Raw genomic sequence first — 11001 nt, forward strand, 5'->3', positions numbered from 1 at the left:
AGTATGTGGAAAATAATGTGTTTTTTTAACCTTAAACCGCATAAACACATTTCATTACACCAAATACACAAAATAATGTTCTTTTTAGCAACGTCATATGACCCCTTTAAATTTCATTCTGATCCTTGCACAAAGCTATCATATGGTTTCACATGGCTCACAAGAGTGAATTACTGGCAGCACTGCCTGAGCCAGAAAGGAAGAGTGTGTTAAAATGCATGACCGCACACACTCTTACACACATCACACACACACATTCCAGCAAACTGTGATCTCAGGGTAAAAAGACAACTTGTCAAAGTAATAAAATATAGTGTATACATATAATAAGAAGAAATATCATGCTGAAGTCAATAAACATGCTGTTTTAACTAAACTGATTTTAGTTAATGAACTAAATGCATACATTACTAATAACTTTAAGCTCCAATTTTCGACAGAAAATGGCATGGTAACTTTGTAATTACGTGGATAATTTTTTTAAATATTTCTAATCATATTTAAGGAATGGTCCAAATATCCGTTTATTTTAGCAGCAAAAAAAGTCTCCAAACATCTAAAGCCTGCTTTCAGTTCGGAATAGGTATGTATTTTGATCTGCCCTGTTTAAATGATCTGTCGAGTTCACTGCCTCCTAACTTACCTCAGAAGCTGAACGCCTGCGGGAACCTCTGATCTCTTCCACCGCCACTGTCTGAACTTATCCAGTCTGAACTGACCGGCACTACTTCCCACAGCCAAGCGTGTTCCTCAGGGTCTGTACAGTTAAAAAATTTTAATTGAGTGCATATTATTACATTAATAATATTAATTAGGGGTGTAACGGTACACGTATTCGTACCGAAATTTTTCGGTAAGGGTCTTTCGGCTCGGTACGCATGTGTACCGAACAATTACAGGGTTGTTTTAACCACTGAACGAGTGGAACTTCATTGAAAACTTCCAAATTATATATTTTATATAATTGATAAGAAACAAAGTCTCATCTTTCAAGTGATGTCCATTTTTTTTCAGCAAACTCAAACAATAACTGCCGTTTTGACGCTCTTTGATGTGGCGCGACATATAACCGCCTCAGTTCAAACGGCAGCGCGATCATCCCTTCCTCTTTTCTAGTTTGGCGAAATAAGTTATGAATGAACATCCAACGCCTCATGTAATCAATCAATCCGTGTTTCAGCCGCGGAAAGACGTCAATAAAACAAAATGTCACGTAGCATTTCATTTACCTCAGGCAAGTTATCAGTGTCCACAGCTCCTTAGTGCGCTAGAGAAAGGAGTAAAGAAGAGCATTTCGCGAAATATTAGACTATACTCATTATATTATACTTTACCTGTTAGTGATGTCTTCATTATTTAATGTTTAAATAAATCTGTTATGAAACAAGTTATGACAGCCACTGTGTAAATGATTATATTTCAACAACAAATAGCAATTATATAATTTAGAAGTTAATTTAAAAACTACGTTTGCATACCATTTTTTTAATTTGAGTGTTGATTATTATATAAAAACAAATATTATTTTAATATAATATATTATTATATAAAAATGAATGTATATAAATAAATATTATATAAAAAATAAATGGTAATTAAATTTAAGTTTGGGCTCTGTTGTCTGTAAACTTATGGTAAATAATGTAGATTTTTATCCCTAAGAAAATTGTAATTGTAATTAAATGTATTTAAAGAAAGAGCTATTTGTTCAGTAAACCACTGTTTAATATTAAAAAAAGCAATTTTATGTTTAGTTTTCCCCCTGCTGTACCGAAACCGTACCAAACCGTGATGTCAAAACCGAGGTACGTACCGATCCGTCATGTTTGTGTACCGTTACACCCCTAATATTAATACTACGATATTGATATGTTTATGATATATATTGGGGACTATTTCACTTGGCGCGAATGTTTTTAACCTCAGCCAATCAGAAACCACCTGCAGATTAATGGGAACTTGATACCGTCGAATGAAGGACTGAGTGTGATCGTTTCATTTTGGGATTTAATGAACAAAAAACAGATTTCCATATTGTAATATTTTAACTTACCATTCCATTTGATTTGTATTGCTATTTAAAATGTTGTATGATTCTATTTCACTCCGCACTGTTTACTTAGAGAACAGTAGGCGTACATATGACTTTCCCCAACACTCTCACCACTCCTTCATGTCATTTCATAAATACCAGCCATTACAGGCATCTGGAGAACTAATAATAGCTCAAGGCCTACAGCTGAAACTTTGATGCCCATGATAGAAGTGCTGCTTGTTTGATTTGTTGCCTATTCTGTATGCCACTTCCACAGACTAGGAAAGGTCAGATCATCTGACGCTTTGCATATACATCCAAATAAGGTTTGTCATAATTAGTCTGTCATTAAATTCACTACACATATTTACCCTTCAGTGTGCAAACTAGAAAGTAATTTCTCGTGTTGCAGACATGTTAATTGATGGGTAACAGTATGGGTGACCTTTAAAAATGCATAGCTTCCTGTCTAACATTAGGCTGTACAGTTCCGCCCGCTAGCTATCATATTTTAAATGTTGAATGAAAAATGTTGGTTGCTATGCAAGTCATGATGTTTCTTCATTGTCTGTCTTCTTGATTTCCCTTCTAGGGAGGCTGTAACTCCATTTCTGTCCTCTGGTACCGTATGATTTGTTTTCACCCTTTTCACTTTAAAAATGTTAAATATTTATATTATTAAATTAAATTAAATGCAATTACTAATTATTAAATGATTATTAATTACAATAATATTGTTGTTGTTGTCTGCTATGGTTGGGACCTGAAAAATGTATAGTGTGGTAAATTAATATGAAAAGAAAACTATAAAAGTACATTCTAAAAAAAAAAAAAATGAAAGCGAGGGGCATTAATGGATTGATACAGAAAATTAATAATACAGGATACACCTGTGTACCCTCGCTCATGACTTCCTCACTCCTCCTTCCTTGCCTCCACACAGTGAAATTAGAGAACTGAGATGCCCTTCAAGATGGCTGAGTTCGATCGGTTTCACGGGCTGGAGGACGGAGGAGTAAGGAAACAAGGAAGCATCCATTTGAGTATTGAGAAGCACCCCAAAAAAAGCCCTCACATATTACACTCTTTTCCCTCTTTTGTTGATGTATCTAGGAGTAAGACAACCACTATCTCCCTCTAGTGGACAATAGACAATGCTGAAAACATCGGGCTAACTCCATGGACAGCTTGTGTCTGAAAGTGTATCCAGTCTATATGCAGAGGTTATATTTAAACATCCTGTGCTCAAGGCACACCCTACTTTCAATCTACATCTGCAGCAGCCAGCTTGTGAAATGGTCTGTACTGTAGTTATTTTCCCTATACTCTGTTTGACACATCCTCTCGTCTTTTGTATCTCCAGACATTGGGAGATAAGGTTTGTTGTGCTAAATTTAGATCCATTTGCTTTTAATTGAGGTTCAGCTGTCTCTGGTGCATATGCAGACACAAATGTGCCATTTTATACATCCCACTAAGAACTGATATGAGACAAATGGCTCATGAGTATTAATTTTATTTAATTATTTTATAAATTATTTAATTATTTATGTATTTATTTAATTATTTAATAGTTATGTAATTATTTACTAAAACATTGTATTATTTAAATGTATTTTTCTGGAATGATTTTAGGATTTGACTACTATTACTGCTTCTTAATCCCTTTTGCAATTATGTAATAGAATGAAAATCAAACATATTGGTTAAAATTTGCATAAAAAGTATTCAAGATAATAAAATCCATATGCACAACATAAATATTCACATAAACTGGCTTAAAAAATATTTGGGCACTTAAGCCATACGTATAAATGTCATTGCATTGCATAAAATATTAAATCAATTGACAGTCCGTAATGTACACAGACTTTATGCAGTTTTTGGGTGGGTGCTAGTGCTACATCTGCAGTACCTGCATTAGTCTAGGACCAACATTACCAGGTGCCTGAGACCAGGATAATTACAGATTAAGGTCAGGATATTGTGTGTGAGATCACACAAATGGCATAACTTGAATATTGTAAAAGCAGTTATTTTGGTACTATCTGTATTGTAAAGATGTATATCAAAGGAAAACACCCTTAGTGTTATGTGAACATGATACAAATGGGACGGTTCGGGCTGTCGGGAGGCTAAGTTATTGTGTGTTCATGATCTCCTTTGCTCTGTACCTTTTCTGACAGTTATATGGGCCACACTTCATCTCTCACACGGTCTGCACCGCCATCCATCTCTTTCATATGTCCTGTGTTGTTCCCCACCCACTGGAATGACTAAATGATGAGTTACTGTCACAAAGCAACCTATTTTTATCCACTCAAAGTTCTTGTTAAAAGGGTAAATTATGAAAATGACTTTGCTGAAAGCTTAACATACCTGAAACAGGATGTTTTTGTTGAGGACTGAGGCCCATCAGGACAATTCATCTGAATATTTTATAATCTTTATAATCTACCAAACATTGTTACTGTAAGATGTAATGCTTGTCTATGCTTCATAATTCATTTTGACAGCAAATTTATTTTAAGTGTAACACCAATGCCCAGTGATTTGCCATATATAACAAAATAGGATTGAACAGAATACAATAGAACAAAACACAAATCACAACATAATAGAAAAAATGAACAGAACACAACTCAACAGATCCAAATAGGATATAATACAACAATAATATAAAAAAGAGCATAAAATAACAGAACAAAACACAACAGAATAAAATAGAACTCAGCACACCACAAAAGAACAGAATAGAATAGAACACAGAATAAAATTCAGCTCACCACAAAAGAACAAAATACAATAAAACAACTCAAAATAGAATGGAGCACAACAGAATAAAACCAAACTCAACACCCCGTAGAAGAACAGAATAGAACAGAACAGAACACACAATGGAATTAAACTCAACACAAAAGAACAAAAAATAATAAATTCAACTCAACACAACACAATTGAATAGAAGTTAACACACCACAGAAGAACAGAACACCACACAACGCAGCAGAATAGGATAAGATAGAATTTAACAACACAATAGAATCGAAATCAACACAATAAAAGTACAAAATCAAACTGAATGGAACTCAATTCAATAAAATAGAACTTAGCACTCCATAAAGAATAGAATAAAATAATAGATTTTTTTTTTTTTTTTTTATCAACTCAAAACAAAAGAATAGCATATAATAAAACACAACTCAACACAACATGCTATAATACAACAGAATAGAACTTAACATACCATAAAAGGACAGAAATTGAATATAACAGTAGATTAGAACTCAGCATGAAACAGAAAAACAAAATCGATGAGAACACAATGGAATTCAACTCACCCCAATAGAATAGAATAGAGCACAGCAAAAAATTACTGAATTTAATAAAACAACACTGCAAAGATAAATAACATTAATTAGAATAGAATGTAGAATAGAAAACAAAACTCAACACAATAGACTAGAACACAACAGAATGGAACTTAACACACCATAAAAGAACACTGTTGAAAAAAACAATAGAATAGAACTCAACATAAATCAAAAGAAAAAAACAGACAAGAATGGAATTCAACTCACCACAATAGAATAGAATAGAACACACCATAAATTGAAAAAACATAATAAAATAGAACACAACACTGCACAGACAAATAGAGCCAATTAGAAAAACAATAGAATAGAACTCAACATAAATCAAAAGAAAAAAACAGACAAGAATGGAATTCAACTCACCACAATAGAATAGAATAGAACACACCATAAATTGAAAAAACATAATAAAATAGAACACAACACTGACTGCACAGACAAATAGAGCCAATTAGAATAGAATATAGAATAGAAAACAACTCAACACAACAGAAGAGAACAACAGATCCACCCTTTATTAAATGAATGACACACACACAGAGTCAGGCGATGTATAACACAGAATGCATTAAGAGATGTAAATATCACGTCATGGACACGCAGGGGGTTGCATTTGATCTTCTGTTCCATGATCTACCAGGCATGTCTTTTCTGCTCGCCCCCTCCTCCCCTCCTGCTTCTAGCACACTGGCTGTCAGCTGCCGGTCTCATGACCCCAACGGCACGCACTGAGCATGCCCGAGCTGTCGTGTGTTGTCAGGGAGAAAGCAGACAGTGGAGACAGCGACAAAAGCAACCCGTGAGAGGAGCCAGACGAGAAACAGGGATATATATATATATACATGCTTCCTGGTGTGGGGCATTTTGGGATGTTTTGTTAAGGTTATGACATACAGACCTCGTTCAAAGCATCTGCCTTGTCTTCAAGAGGTAAGACTGGAATTTTCTATTATAGTGCAGAACTAACACAAATGTAATTGAATTAGTTTAATATTTTATGGATTCTTATGCTCATATTATGTTTTATTCAGTTCATATTTTTGTTCATTTATTGTTTAAAGAAATTATCAGAGAATCCAACAGGTGTACAGGATAATTACAGGACAAATGACATCTGTAAAGAACAGATAATGTCCACATTTAATAATTACATTTAAATCTGTATATAAAAATACTGTATTGAATATAAAAATATAAAAAAAATATCTGTACTTAAAATCAAATTTAATTCACCACATCAAGTACATACATGCAGCAATTTTAAGCGCATTTTAAGTGTTTTGTAATGTGCGCCACATGGGGAGTCAATATGTGCTGACACAAATGAACTCTAAATGGACATTTAATGAATTGCCACTCTTGCATTGTGTTGTTGCAGGTTGCCATGGAGATGACTTTGCTTTAATGGACCCCAGAAAATGAGCGCAGCCCTTCCGTCGGCTTTGTTCAACCTGTGTTGACTTCCCAAACCAGCCTAGCCAAACTACACTTAGCTGGAATGGATGAATGTGGCAGAGGAAACTCACCAGAGCAGCATCTATGAACAGCATGGTATGAAAATCACACATGCTAACCATTATCCAATGCACTGCAAGCAAATAAGGTGCCTTGACGGACAATATAGCCAGTCCAAGCTGATGATCTAAGATGTAGGCTGCCCTACTGACACAGTAACCTGTTGAGTAGATTACAGACTGACTGATAAGGGCTATTCAGTGTCTAATGAATGGAGGTTGGGTAATGAATTAGCGCATCACAGGGGAAATTAGCTGTGATTGACCTGTGATAACTTTTTCAGAGCATCGGTGAGCAATTCTGGAGCGATGAGGACTCGGATGGCAACAGCGATTGTGAGGATTTCTTCTACGGTGCCCAGGTTAGCATATTACCCAGCAATCTACTGGAAACACATGCTAAGCCTTAAGCTAATTTGCTAAATTAGCAAACAAATCGTTTATTCATTCTTGTATTTTATCTGTCTATCTAGGTGTATTTTATCTAATAGCTTTTTATTTTGTGTATCTACATACCACAGCGGCTGATTGTAGAATACATTGGTGTTACTAAAGTGCATTGTGGGATTAGTGTAGGTTTATGTGCGGCTCCCTAGTATGAGGAGCAGCAGATGGCTCCAGTTTTTCAGATTACCTGAACTTACTTCAGATTTCTTGCCAAAACGTAGAGTATCTGTCTTCTTTTAATGAATAACAAATGAACTAATCATTCGGGATATTAATTTCACTTGGCTGAGCTTCTAAAATGGTGCTTTCTCGGTTAAAAAACATTCATGGCAAAAAAATATATGGCAAACAATTCATTATCATCAGTAAACAAAGAAGAGACAGGATTACTTTATTATCCAAGAATTACCTTAGTTTAACTTAGCTGACAGGGAACATAGTTGACAGTTTCACCATTTTGATCATTTTAATGGCAGGCCTTATCTGATCAACCACATATTATATTCTTGATCAGGTTAACCTCAAATTTGAAAATATATTTCAACTGAAATCATAACAATATTGCAAACTAAAACTAAATAAATACTTAATAGTAATGACAAAAAAACACTACACATATCATATATCAATAATACAAAAATTATGCTGGTTCAGTAACTTATTTGACAGTGTTTGCTGACATGAGAAAAATAATATATTTTGTAAATAATTAAACTTAAAAGCAGTCTAAAAACTTACTGAAGTAATAGTTTAGAAATCAATTTAATATAGATACAGTTTTATATAGAACTCAAGACTCGCTTCAAAAACAGACACTGCAAAAACTGGGACATCAAGACTATTTTAAGCAAATTGAAAAACGGGATGCACAAAATATTTGTGTGAGATTATAATATGCTTACACTAAGTGAATTAAACACAAAGGAAAAAATATGATTGTCATCAATGGACATGAAATGTACCATGAATTGAAGATGACTCTTTCTGTTCCTTTGCAGGGTCACTATGCCACTGACCTGAGTCGCCATCCACAGCTGGACATCAATGTTGGTGCAGTCAGGGACATCTATTCTGAAAGTGCCATTTCTGTCAGGTATATTTAAACCCACAAAGCTTCTACAAGCCCCATGAAATGCTAATATGTGAACAGTTGAGCTTGCATATAAGATTTATGTAATTTGTTGAGTTCATTGCTCATATAATGATTATTTTATTGCATTATTACACACTGAGTTATCTTCATTGGGAAGTCTTTGTCCCAAAAACCTCCTCTAACTGTGGACCTTTTGTCTGCTCTCTATATTTCAGGGAGTATGAGACCATTGATAATGTTGATATTGATCTACACATTAATGTCAGCTTCCTGGATGTAAGAGATCTACAGATACTGTCATATTTTAAGCTAGATTCTATCTGCCACTGAAAAAAAAGCAGATATGCATATTTACGTAGTTCACATATGTTTGCATTGTGCAGGAGGAGGTGGCGTCAGCATGGAAGGTCACGAGAACAGAGACAATCATTTTACGCCTTCGTTTCTCACTGTCCCAGTATCTAGATGGACCAGGTGAGTAGTAAATGACTATTTCAGTTACAAAAGACAGGAAGTGACTCAACTGACAGCATCTCAACCTCTTTCAGAACCCACTGTAGAGGTGTTCCAGCCAACTTGTAAAGATGGTTTCTGCCTTGGGGTTCAGCTTAAAAGGTAAGCGGTCTTTCTGTTCTATTCTGTTTTGTGCAGCGTGACATACTACATATGCCTCAGTAATGATTACAAAACAAATATTGATGACTTCTCCCAGAATTCTCAGCACGTTTATTTCTAATCAATGGAAACATCTAAGCAATGAGTTCCTGAATGCCCAACAGAGGAAGAGACACAGCTGGTTTAAGGCTGGAGGAACCATCAAGAAGTTCAGAGCTGGACTTAGCATCTTCTCACCGATAACCAAGTAAAATTCAAAACACTCTAGAGAGTAAATGTGCCAGATGTGCTAATAATAATATTCATTATTTAAAGCAGCACTATATGTAACTTTTGGCGCTCTAGCGGTTAATAAACTGAACTGCACACATCCCGCGGAAGAACATTCCAACCGGAGCTACTTCTCTAAGTTTATGTCTATGGCGATTCACGCAGATATGTGTTACTCCGCAGCGGTGACAACCCGACCAGGATACAATAGTCCAAATAGAATATAAGTGCTTATTATAAGTGTACCGTAGTGATTCGGAATAAGACAAAAACGCGGTTTGGAAGATGAATTCATGATGTACTCGCTCATTATATACATTTTGCACATTTTGAACACAGAAAAAGTTACATAGTGCTGCTTTAAAATAATAAGAGCTGAACTTTAGATATTAAATCATTTTCAAAAAATAAACAAATTACATATTTTTGTTCCTCAGGTGCTCCAGTGTTCCTCTGATTCAGGGCCCTGGGGTGAAGACAAGGCCAGCTGGACAGGAGTTGAGAGTGACCCGCTTGATGAGCCGCTCCATGTCCTGCACCAAAGGAGAACTGCACACCTCTAGTCCAATTGGACAAGTGCGTTTGAACATGCCTATATATTATAATGACATCTGTATGTATTATTTAGACGTATGTGGTCGGTAACACTTTGTGATGTTTTTAAAATAAGTCTTTTATGTTCATTAAGGCTGCATTTATTTGATCAAAAACACAGTAATATTGTGAAATATTATTGCAATTTAAAATAACTGTTTTCTATTTGAATATATTTTAAAATGTAATTTATTCCTGTGATGCAAAGCTGAAATTTCAGCATCATTACTCCACAGTCTTGAATGTCACATGATCCTTCAGAAATCATTCTAAAGTGCTGATTTGCTGCTTAAGATGCATTTCTTATTGTTATCAATGTTGAAAACAGTTGTGCTGTTTAATATGTTTAATGTATTAAGCAGTTTATGTCTGATATGATTGCTTCAACAGAGTGTGGCCGTCCCAGGTTCAAGATCCACCGTGCACATCACCACCAGACAGCTCATTCAGCTCTTTTTCTCCTCACAAGCTCTCATTCACTGCAAGAGCATCCCAACCCTGGAGTACGGCTTCCTCGTACAGGTAATCCTCAGTGGAGTTTAAAGTGTGAAACACTTCTAATATTTGCATAATGAACTGCTTCTTTCTTGCATTTATTTGCATACTGGATTGTGATTGACTGTTTCTTTCTTACATCCGTTTAGTTTCCATATTACTATGAATCTCTCCCTCTGTCTTTCTCCTTCCTTTTATCCATATTACAACTTTCCTAATTTTCCATTTTTCGTCCCCACTCTGAACGATTATTGTGTGGTATGTGATGAACAGCATGTCTTTCAGAATGGCTCTATGCTCAAGGTACAACAAATTCTTGGAAAACTCCATTAAAATACACCAGTAAATCCATAAAACTATCATCTCAGTTTCTTTTGTGTATGTGTATCGTTCAGCCTGCCGTTTGTACGAGAGAACTGTGCGTGTTCTCCTTCAACACTCTGGGTGTCATGTCAGGAGCTGCAGAAGATGTAGCTACTGGAGCTGAGGTATCACGCACACGTTTATTTAACTAAATGAAGATATACCAGAGACTTATATTGTCTAGTTATGATCTTTTGGTAT

The 11001-nt window shown here is 35.3% G+C and overlaps 1 protein-coding gene and 1 pseudogene across 1 annotated transcript in view; one reads left to right on the forward strand and one right to left on the reverse strand.

The window, feature by feature from the left end:
- LOC107696282 (pyruvate kinase PKM-like) overlaps positions 1–732 on the reverse strand; it is a 16738-nt gene extending 16006 nt beyond the window's left edge. The window contains exon 1 of the mRNA XM_016496567.1: positions 644–732. The gene's annotated coding sequence lies outside the window, so the exon portion shown is untranslated. The remainder of the gene's footprint in view (positions 1–643) is intronic.
- Positions 733–6103: 5371 nt separating this feature from the next.
- The window catches only part of LOC107696284 (poly [ADP-ribose] polymerase 6-like), a 9603-nt pseudogene continuing 4705 nt past the window's right edge, over positions 6104–11001 (forward strand).

This window comes from Sinocyclocheilus anshuiensis, unplaced genomic scaffold (assembly GCF_001515605.1).
Source record: "Sinocyclocheilus anshuiensis isolate Anshui unplaced genomic scaffold, SAMN03320099.WGS_v1.1 scaffold778, whole genome shotgun sequence".
NCBI classification, from domain to species: domain Eukaryota; kingdom Metazoa; phylum Chordata; class Actinopteri; order Cypriniformes; family Cyprinidae; genus Sinocyclocheilus; species Sinocyclocheilus anshuiensis.